The sequence below is a fragment of the Pundamilia nyererei genome, unplaced genomic scaffold, assembly GCF_000239375.1.
Source record: "Pundamilia nyererei isolate P.nyererei 1_Seehausen unplaced genomic scaffold, PunNye1.0 scaffold00023, whole genome shotgun sequence".
Taxonomy (NCBI): Eukaryota; Metazoa; Chordata; class Actinopteri; order Cichliformes; family Cichlidae; genus Pundamilia; species Pundamilia nyererei.
In genome coordinates, this window is record NW_005187424.1 from 836,354 (window position 1) to 847,747 (window position 11,394).

The following is an 11,394-nucleotide window of genomic DNA, read 5'->3' on the forward strand; positions in this document are numbered from 1 at the left end:
TGTGTGTGTGTGTGTGTGTGTGTGTGTGTGTGTGTGTGTGTGTGTGTGTGTGTGAGGAGGCTGTGATTATGCTGAAGTGGCTGGAGCCAAGCAGTGGCGCTGTGTGTCTAATTACAGTGGAGCAGAGCCCATTGATCAGCCATTGCAGTCCAATCTGTTTACTACAGATGTCTAACCTGCACACTTGCGCATCCATCATATTCATATTTCACATCAACACTGCTGCTATATATATCAGGCAAACATGCTAATATGCCACATACAAATTTGTCCATGCTTGTACGAACAGCGAGCGTATCATCATGTATAATACTTTGATTTATTAAAGGTTTAAGAGTAGTAATGATGGTGAGAAAAGGGAGGAGGAGGATGCCATTTCTTTAGTGTCTGAAATGATTCACAGTAAGAAAAAAGTAGGACACTAAAGAATCAGAAAGACTACAACGAGAAAGCATATTCTTACTACATCATCATGTATTTATTGTATTTCTCTTTCTTGAAGATACTCTAAAAATGCCAAAGTAAATCCCACCTGGTAGTTCCAGGGATAAATATTGACAGGCTAGCTTATATCCCGGATTTCTTTGCCTCCTAAACCGATAAAAGTTAATATTTAAGATGTTTTCTTTTTCCCAATAAATGGAGCTGCTTACTTCATTCTAATGTATATGAACAGTTCATCATTTGTGTCTTCCTTTATAAAGAAACTCTGCTGAGAATTACTTTTTCAGTCACGTCAGAGTTTGAACATCAAGGTTCCAGTGATAAAGCTTAAGTGCTCAAACATTTCCAGGTGTGATGAAATCTCTATTTATTCTATACTCGACAACTTGTACTGGATCATCACGGCCATCGGGGAGAAGCGTACAGCCCATCAGAGACATGCCAGACAGTATGGATTAAACGTGTGTGGATTCGTTTCCCAGCAGGACAATGAGCCTAACATGTATCTAAGCTCCACCGGGCTTTTTTGAAGTCCGAGGAGGAGCAGCAGAGCAGTGCTGACATGTGTGACATGTCTGCTCCTATTCGAAACACACACACCTCTGGAATGGTCGTGAAGAGTGCTTAATTAATCATTTTTTCTTATAAAAGCTAAAAATACTAAATAACATTCAGCTTCATTTAAAATAGTTTTTTCAAGCTGCATTTTTAAATACGCTTCCCAAGATACCTGTGTTTATTAATGTAGCTCCTCGTTACACATGAGCATGGACTGCATCTCATACAAGAGTATTTTTGTTATGGGTTTTGCTGCTTTTAGTACAGCTTCTTCTATTTTTATCAATATAGATTGATTACTGTCTTTAGGTTAATAATAATAATAATAATAATAATGATATTTAATATATATTACAACACTCAGTTCTCCATTTATCTTATGCAGCTTCCAGCTGGTATGAGCAGCTTTACTTCCTCCTGTCTAACTTTTTTTCTTCCTGTGTGGTTTGTCCAGACACACACACACAACCTCACACCAAAAATAGGACCCCTGTAAAAATCCCATCCAGCCAAACACAACAGCTTTAATGTTTTAAACGCTTTCAAAAATGTTTTCTCATTTATTTGTATTACGATTCATCAAACCGCATCAGATCTCAAAGAGTTCCTAATGGTTAAATGTTCTCTCCAATGCCTAAAAGGTAAGAAACACACATCCAAACGTTTTCGCCGTGAGTGCACCTGTGCGTGGGGAAGATGCAGAGTCAGCAGGACGAGTGTTTCTCTCTTAATGTGCCTCCACAGCAAGCTGACACAGTCCCGGACTCTCTCCACATCTTCTCCACCGGATAGTCACGTTCTGCCACCTCATCGACCGCTTGCTTTGTTCCGTTTCTGTCGGTAGGTGTCGCTCTCGTCGTGGCCCGGCTGCACGGGGCGCCATAGCGCGCTGCCTTTGCTACAGGCGCTGGATTTAGTAATCGATATCGATCGATCGGTGAGGAAGGGGGCCCTGATTACTGAACCAAGCTCGGCGTAGAAAAGAAAAAAATCGATCATTGCAGCTTTTAGAGCTACAGTAGGCACCGAGCAGAGAGACGGACATAAACTCATGCACAAAGAGCAGCCGGACAGGAGCAGAAATCCTGATTTGGCGCTGGGTGTTTTCCGAGGTGCGCGTGATGCTGATAAAAAGAGAAATGAGATTTCTATTTCTCGCTTTGGAGCTGAGAGCAGGAGCTGACCTACTTTGGAAGAATCCCTCGAGCTCCTCGCTAACATAGAAAGATTGATTCTCACAGCCACGTTTGTCCCGCGTGCCGCTATTTTACGCACGTACATCATATACAGGCTACACAGGTGTAATATCATTGACCATGAATATGCGCACGCAGTGGAAGTCCAGTTAATCCTCATGAATGTCAGCGAATGTCCCCGCAGACTGACCCGTGCCTCCAGACATATGGAATTCTTTAATAATACCTTTATGCGCGGATGAAAACGGTATAAGTTAGACTCATTTCTTTTCCACTGATGACATTAATATTCTTTGCTTCACGACAAACCAAGCGAGGTTAAGAGAAAGGCCCTGGGTGTCCAATATCGATCGATAGATTCGTGAATAATTCGTGTGTGAAATTCACTTCGTCCAATTAATTATGCCTCGGAGGGGGGAGTGGGCCTGGAGAGGAGATTCATGAAAGGGGCTGGAGACGTGAGAGCGCACCGGGCAGGAAGCGGAGTGATGATCCAGCTTTCTGTGCTGCTGAAACCCGAGCAGGAAAAGGAGTAAATTATCATCACCCGCTTCAGCTGTGATTTCTGCGCCCGGCTGAATACTCACAGCTGTCTTCACGAGGCCTCCTCGATCCCTGCAGATGTGAGCTCATCTGGAGCATTAATCATTTATCGATCATCGCTGCCCTTCCTGCTCATAATGAGAAAGTCAAACCGCCTAATATTGTGCCTGTATGAAACCACGATTACACATCTGCATAAAGAAACAGCCCTGCTTGTTTTCTAAACTTCTCTGGTTGGCCCTGTTTGTGATCCCTGGAAAGGAGACGAGGTCAACAGCGTATGCTGATTTAATTAATTTACCAATAAACATGTTTACGGGTTACGGTTGGGTGCCTTTATATGTATGCACACACACACACACACACACACACACACACATACAGTGCCTCCCCTTTATTGTTGGAATGCAGTGCTGTCCTCACTAATAATCTATGCAGGCTGCTTGTAGCTGTACTCTTCTTCACATGGAGCATGCGTGATTGGGCAGTTTGGCGTTAAAGCTTCGGCCTGTTTATTAAGTGACGTCTCTGCTGCTTTGCATGGGCTATTGCTCTAAAGATTGATAGCAGTGTGCATATATATCCACACGGCCCTCTCTGCAGACTGTGGCATTCGGTTGCAGGGAAGTGCCAAGCTCTCACTCTCTCTCTCTCTCTTTCTCTCTCGCCAGGCCAAAACACTTCCTGCTCAATACTCCTTAATGTAATGAGTGAGAATTGGTGTTAATATACTGATAAAGCGGCACAATTTGTTTGTTTGCCTTCTCCTGCGACTCAGCTGCGAGGCATTTCTGTTCTAGCCCTTCAATAACACTCAACCTGAACTCAGTTACACCTTCGCCCACATCCCACCTTCAAGTCCGCGAGACTCTCTGCTGCCTGAAACGTTTGAAGCTAGCCTTTACCTTTAGATTTGCTGTATTAGCTCTCACAACACTCTCATGCATGCACTGGAATTTGGATTTTCGTGTTAATTAGAGGATTTTTTTAAAAAGACATTTTTTAAAGATCCGTGTCAGCCTGAGATGCTCGAAAAGCTCTTTCGGTGCTGTTTTCATCCCAGCTCGTTATTAGTGAACCCAAGAAACTGCGCAGCGCTAAGAACATTCAATAATGAGCCGAGGCTGATGACTGTGATCATCACGCTTCTTATGAGGTTTTGGATAATTAAAAGCACTCAGCCATTTAAGCGCTGGACCGAGAGCACGGAGCTGAAATTTACCCCGCATTACTTTTTTTTGTTTAATAGCAGCCCTGTTCTGCACGCGCCATTTATTGTTATGAGTGGGTCCATTGTTAGAGTGATAATCTTATCTGTGATTATCATCGATTTCAGTGATAATTGCTTGAGTTATGTGTGATAGCTGTAATCATGATTCTTATTTTATTATTACTGTGAATGTACAGACAGGTGGCCATAGGGATGCTTTCCCACAAACAACAGGTGGGAGTTTATTTTTTTTCTTTAAAAAAAAATATATTTTTGGAGGTTTTTCGGTTAAATTTTGCTTTTACTGAATTCTGTTAAATTAACTTTCATATTTATATTAAATCTTGTTAAGTAGTCGAAATGATAAACTATTTAATTTCTTTAATTTTTAAAATATAATTTCACCCCAGCAGCAAATTATTCTCATAAAACAAATCAGCATTTAATTAATTAAATAACGATGTAGTTTAATATTGAACCATCACGATCATTTACTGTAAATCAGATGTGGGGTGAAAATTATAAAAGAATATTTACCGACTTTGTTTTCTGTTCGAATCCCACACCATTGTTTTCAACTTTTAAATCTCGCGGGACCAGCAGGATCTGCGGACTTTAATTACCTTATTTTTATATTTGCACTCCTGAGTGGATGTGTGCACATTTGTGCGCCATTTGAGGGTTTCATATACTTGATTTCTCAGAAACAAAATATCTTCAAATGTCAGTTGGCCGCCGAGCTGTCACTTCTCTGCTAATTTTTTATTTGTCGCAGGAGAATCATCACACTGATCTGCAGTCGGATGATACTGTTTACTCTCCACGGGGACGCAGACAGGTTTTCAATATGCAGGATTTTCCAGATTCAGTTCAATACCGTCCTCACTCAATCATGCGAAGAGAGAGTCAACACAAATATTTCCAGCCCTTATTTCCCAGCCCGTTATTGCACCCATGTAATTGCATTTATCTGATTTATTCTCTCCAATGCAAGACAAAGGATATTAAAATGGAGAAAATATATTATATAATAAAATAAGGCGATGTGTCTTTATCTGTTACAAAATGAACATTTTGAATGTAATGTTTAATTTTATATTATGTAGTCCTTTTAACACTGATGTATCGCTTGAGTTTTACTTTAAAAAGTGTGGAAATTATGTTTAGGTTTTTATTTTTGTACAGTAAGATATAAAATATATTTTATTTAACTGGTTTTCTATTTTTGTGTGCAAAGTTTTTGATCAGCAAACAGCAGCAATTATTATTGAACGGTAGTTCAATGATAATACCAGTAGCAGTAATAAAAATTATAGTAATAATATTAATAAAAAAAATAATGATGATAATAATAATTTTGTTTTGATACACAAGGATATTCTATAATAATCTCTCACACACGCCTCAAAGTCAGAAATCCTGAAAAACGGAAATGCAGCGTCAGCGCATTCACGTCCCTCACCAAAGCAACAAATTAACCAAATTATTAATTTTAGCTTAAACCCGAAGGCAGTTCGTTATATTTAATAACATGTAACACAAAGGCTGCAAAGGCTGACATCGATTCATTCATCAATTGATTTCACAGTCGTTTTGTTCCTTTGTTGATCTGTGTGGGGTTGCCCAACCGGAGTTTCGGGTTGCATCTGTGGGTACGATAAGCGGTGTGTGTGTGTGTGTGTGTGTGTGTGTGTGTGTGTGTGTGTGTGTGTGTGTGTGTGTGTGTGTTGCGGTTTGGTTGTGATCGACCCCAGGAAGACTTAAGGCTCCGTACATACGAACCATCTGCAGGCTTCTTTCTTTCTTCCCAGATATGATTTTTACCTATTTTTTATTTTATTTTTATTTTTACATCCAAAACATTGTTTACAAACTGTTTTACAGTGTGAGCTAAATGTCAGTTAAATCATTTAATCTTCTTTTGTGTCTGTCAAATATTTTCCCCTTTGGCGAGAGAAACAAATTTACAAAAGATGCATTTTTGCGATTATTTCTTATTTGAGTTTTTCACTCAAATTCATAATCTGTCTTTCTACCTTATGGATCTCCTTTAATGCGATGCTATATTACTTTTTATTTTATTATTATTATTATTATTTAAAGTCTTACAATGATCAAATGGATATCCGCCCTTTTCGTCTTTAATTGCTCGGACAGTGTCCTTGCCTTCTGTTCTTATCCTGCGCATTAAACGAGCCATTATCGGGCCTTTAATAACCGATGGCCTGTCAGAGCGCCAGATAAGAGGGGAGTGTGCGGAATCGCTGCTGCTTCGACGCCGCTGGACACTGATTTATAACTAGCGGTGGTTTTGGTTACTCAAATCCCCAATCACCCCTAAAAAAGTAATCTGTTACTTATTTCCTGAAGTATCAGAGACATTTGGAAAATAGCACAGCGAATCACTGTCTGGAATAAATCAGGGCTGATGACGAACTTGAACAGATCACGATAAAATTAACAATTTGGAGCGAGTGAAAAGACGCCTGGCAGAAATGTCGGCACTGTGCACGAGCACAGGAGCTAGCAGAGCATGTGTTTTTTTTTCGGGGGCACCCCGGCGTTACATAACTCCGGTCAACATTTTAATTGCTCACCAGCTGCTCTTTGGAGTCCTCACTTACTGATGCTCTTATGCAAACCACCACAGCCTGCAGACAAAGGCCCGCGGTGTCATTATAAAAGGTGTTGTTATAATAACACCTGTTATAACGACATTATAACGGCGATATTGTCCGTTATCATGCCTCAGCTCCACTGACGATTAGCTCATTTCACATTTAAAATCCTTTTGTGCACCTATTGAACTCCAAAGCGCGTGCACGAACAGCGAGATTAAATTAGGATTGTCTTTGCTTTGGACCTTTTGTGTTTTTACTTGGAAGTAGGGGACGCGCGCGGTGCCATTAACCCTCTGATGCGATCCGCGTGCATGCCGTTGACTCTGCCAGCAATTTGATTTAAAGGTCATTCTCTCCTATCGATCCGGTTTGGAGAGGGGGCGACTGAGCAGCGTAGGAATTGATCATCTAAAATAGAAGAGACGGTATTGGAGACTGTACGGAGCGCTGCTGCATTTATAATTGCTAACCACGCACCCCGTGTGAATTGGAACGTGCGCGCGCTGTGAGAGGAACGGGTGAAGACGTGGGAGAGACGACGCGGGCTCCGGCTTCAGTCAGGCTAATCTGATTTCTATTAAAATGACATTATTTTGAATAATAAGGTCGACGTGGTCAGAGCCGGCTATGCGGGACGGCCAGTGTGGGTGGGATGTGTGATGAGCAAAAAGAGGTTAAACGACTGTGAACTGTGAGTCGTCTCTCGCTGCTAATCCCACTATAGCACAGCCTTAAAGGGAAGCCAAACTCTCAGACTTTCACTTGACAGCTCCGTAAGATTCGTCCTGTTATGTGTTATGAAAGGTGAGCTGTTAATGGGAGGGAAGGTGTTGCATGGCGGAGATGGAGGGGGTTGCATGGCCGCATGGCGCAGCTCCAGAGATGGGAAGGAGATGCCGGGGAATGGAAATCGATACAGATTCAGGGCTCACCAGATCGGCCTTAACAATTGGCGCAGACGCACTCTGCATCCCGATCACACACATACTGGAGAGAAGAAATGGAGGAGGCGACAATTGCGAGGTGCTGGTGGTAAAACACTATCCTGTGGGAATTAACGTATATGGTTTTGCTTTGTGCTGTTTTGCAGTTCCAGCATGACTCCAGCAGTGCATTATTATGAGTCCTCATTTCACACTCGAACATCAGGATTCCTCTAAATGTGTTTGTTTAGGAGTCCAGCCAGCCTCTCCACACGAGGCTACAGATAATGTCATTTCATTTGGAGTGAGCTTCACTGAACTCGGGATTTAAACAAAATAGCCTCGAGGTATAACCTCAAGAAAATGACTGTTGCCCTCCCACCAGGGGATTGAAAAGGCGATGCTTGTACACGCGTGTCTCAGTACTTACAGCACATGATGCTGTGCTTAACGAACAACGAAGCTCTGAAACCACAGCTGCACTGTTTACTCCCCTATCTTCCCCTCATACATCAATTATTAACGTACCAATCGATTATTTCGCAGGCCAGCATCAAGCCATCTTTTCATGTAAAAAAAAATGCTGTTTGAGATTATCCCTCATCAATCACTTCTTAATGTTTCTACCAGTGAAACCCGTTATACTAGATTTAAAAAAAACATCACACCTTTTAGGCATTTTTATTACGTCAGGATATTTCCGTGAAAATCCCAAAATAAAGATGACCTCCACTTTGTATCTGCAGCTGCTAAAAGAAGCTGGAGATGTGATTTAAATGGAAACCCCGATGGGCTCCGTGCTGGACTGGAAAGTAGGATGCGTGGTGGTGTGATTGACGCGATTGTGGATTGTAATATTGATCGTTGGGTGGAAGCTGTTGGATGAAATAATGGTGTTTAGAGGCCACAAGAACGGTATCAAGTATGTATTTGGAAAACTCCAGATCACCACCTTCGACTGTCCTCAAACCTGCGGTGGATATTTCAGCACTCTGGACAGCGCCAGAAACTGACCAGCAGGAAAACGCTTTGTGGACATAAACACAAAGCTTTAACCACCTTCTGTGTGCCACACACAAACCAACACACATCGATTTAATTTAAAGAAAAGCAACAATTTAATTAAAATATACAAAACACACAGAATTCATCAGTTTGATATAAAAGCCCGAGTTTATCTCAAAATGATGAACCCCTAACCAAAATGAAGACCGTGCGTTGTAAGGAATGGAAATGTGCTGGGGATCTTAATAAATACGTATATTTACCCAGGAAAATGAATGGATTAGTGCAGAGAGGAAAGGGCGCAGAGTGATGCTGATGGGGGGGATGGTGGTGGATGAGCTGGAGTATAGCTCCAGGATTAGGCCTGTGTAAACTGCATGTAGTCCATTGAAACATGAATAGAGGCCTCCCACCGTCATTCTCGACAATGTTTTTCCTCTGTGTCCTGTGGGTCTTGACCTCCACACCCTGGCACGTGCTCCGGCCATTTAGATGGAAATGAACCGCTTCTTTTTGACAGAGAGGGAGAGAGAGAAAGGGGGGACCCTGGCATGCCATGGCACATTATCACTGGTAAATGGAAGGAAACGAAGCGGGTATTCCTGGAAGGTAGGAATGTATTTTTTCTGATGATATTTTCCGTGTTGTCCAACATCTGTTGGAAAAACGTGAACATTACCCGGGTGCACGAACCCCCAAAGAACAAACAAGGGATTATACACCGCATAAACAAACAGAACATGATAACAGGAAAGAAAAATATGTGCAGGGGCGTTTTTTTTAAACCAGCTGTCCCCTTTCCCAACCTTTTCCGGCTCCCGCCTTCCCCCCCCTCCCTTCTGCTCCAGGGGAGAAACCAATGGGAGAGAGTGCTGAGGCGGGATAATTGATAGATGCACTGGCTATCCTTATCGATCAGGGCTGTATTGACTCGACCAAATACATTGAGATGGAGTGTGGAATTCAACACAGATGCAAAGACGAATTGTTTTCATCGTTAATGCGATCTTTAAATGCCCCCCAAACCTCACTCTGCCCGCGTCTCTCTTAAAGCTGCCCGCTTACACAACAGCCGTCTGCATAATATATGTTCAGAGTGTGGAAATGCCTTTTGTTTACGTGGCCAGTGTGTTACAGGTCTGCATATGAAGAACACGGTAAGTGGAGAAAGCATTAGGAGATGTTAAGCGTGAAGGACACACATCCCCCCTCCAAACGTGCCCACCTTTGCTCTGCTTTTCCTGTCGGCAGTGAATTGTCATGTGTGTGCGCGCGGACACTGGTATTTTCGCATTAGCTAAGCAGGGCAGCTGCATTGATTCGTGTGACTGTGATGAATTTGGAATAGTAATTTGAATTTATTGATTGATGTGGCCGAGCGAGTATGGCCCAGCCTCACTTTCAGCATCCAAACCCCCACCCGCCTCCCCCAACTCCCACTCCCAACCCACATGAAAGCCGAGGATAATTGTGATTTTAAATGCAATGAGTAAAATGTTGCTCCCTGCATTTACATACGAGTCATTTGTCATTTTAACCCACCTAGAGTGTCCTTGCTTCTGCTGTGGCAGCAGGTTGATGCACAGTGAAGGCTTAAGAATCAGCTTTTTCCAAAAAGAAGTATTTATTAATTGTGTGGTGGGAATTTCGAATAAACTTCATTTATTCATTTAATGTTGATAACATTTGCACTTTCTGGTAAACTAAAATGTGGTAAAACAGTGCAGCTCTTATTTTCGTTCACCACTGAGCACCTCTAGTCTGTCCTGGACCTGAGCACATTCAAATATGCGGCAGCCGTGTGCTGCACAGGACTGTGCCACTCCAGCACGCTAGTTGAATTGAGGGTTTTATCCTGGTGCCGGGTGTGGAAGATATAAAACCCCACTGCCCAATTAGCTTTAACAGCAGTGGCACTTAAAGAGACAATTGTGGAGTGTTTAAATCTTTATTTACCAGAACCCCACTAAATACGCAAAGGAACAATTTACATGCCATTAAGTGCTTTTCAATAGGGCATTGACTGGAACTAAAATATGCCACTATATCTGCTTAATTGAACTGTTCACTGAAATACGACGCAGAAGCGCTGATTGACGTTTGGAAGAGCAGCGCGTCTAAACAAGGCCTTTACAGAAACATCAATGATGGGGGACCTTTCACTCACATCTTTGTATTAACTCCACAGTGGAGCTTGTTTTCATTTATATCCTATTAATCAGGTTGCAAGTGTTAAAGACTTTAAAGTAGGCAGAGATTTGGGTTCAAATCACAGCCTTTAATGTGACAATCTTTGCGCGATAAAAATCGAAACGATGGATCAAAGTGGCGGACCATTCAGAAAACCGAAATGCTGAGGCAGAGAGGGTTTGTGCCACATTTAGTATTTGTCCTGTTAAGCTGAGATCTCATATAACTTCACAAACAGCAATAAACAATTTCTCAGCACAATGACTAAATAGGCCTTAAATCAAATTAGTAGACAGAGATCCCAGAGAGAAGAGGGGACAACACAGACCAGAGAAAGACGCATCTGTTTGTGTCTTACAGATCCAGATCGATCATTTATCACTGCGCTACTCTGAAAGGGGACGCCTGGACCTGGAATATTGATCCATAGGAGGTCATGCTCCCCAGACTCTTTGGCCAGGCCTCAGACGATCCTTGTTTGTGACCACGCGCATATTTGACAAGGAGAGAGCCAAAGAATTAGATGAGGTTTGTTAAATAAATAAAACTGGGTGTTCGGGGCACAATGATATCAAAGTATAGCGTTTACCTTTCAAGTAAGATTTAATCAATTTCACTTCTCGCTCTGAGTTCCTTTGTTTCGCCTCTTTCTGCGTGCATGTGTGTGTGTGTGTGTGTGTGTGTGTGTGTGTGTGTGTGTGTGT

General features: G+C 42.2%; 1 protein-coding gene across 1 annotated transcript in view; it reads right to left on the minus strand.

Annotated features, from left to right (window-relative positions):
• The window catches only part of onecut3a (one cut homeobox 3a), a 15,375-nt gene that overhangs the window by 2,277 nt on the left and 1,704 nt on the right, over positions 1-11,394 (minus strand). The window lies entirely within an intron of this gene.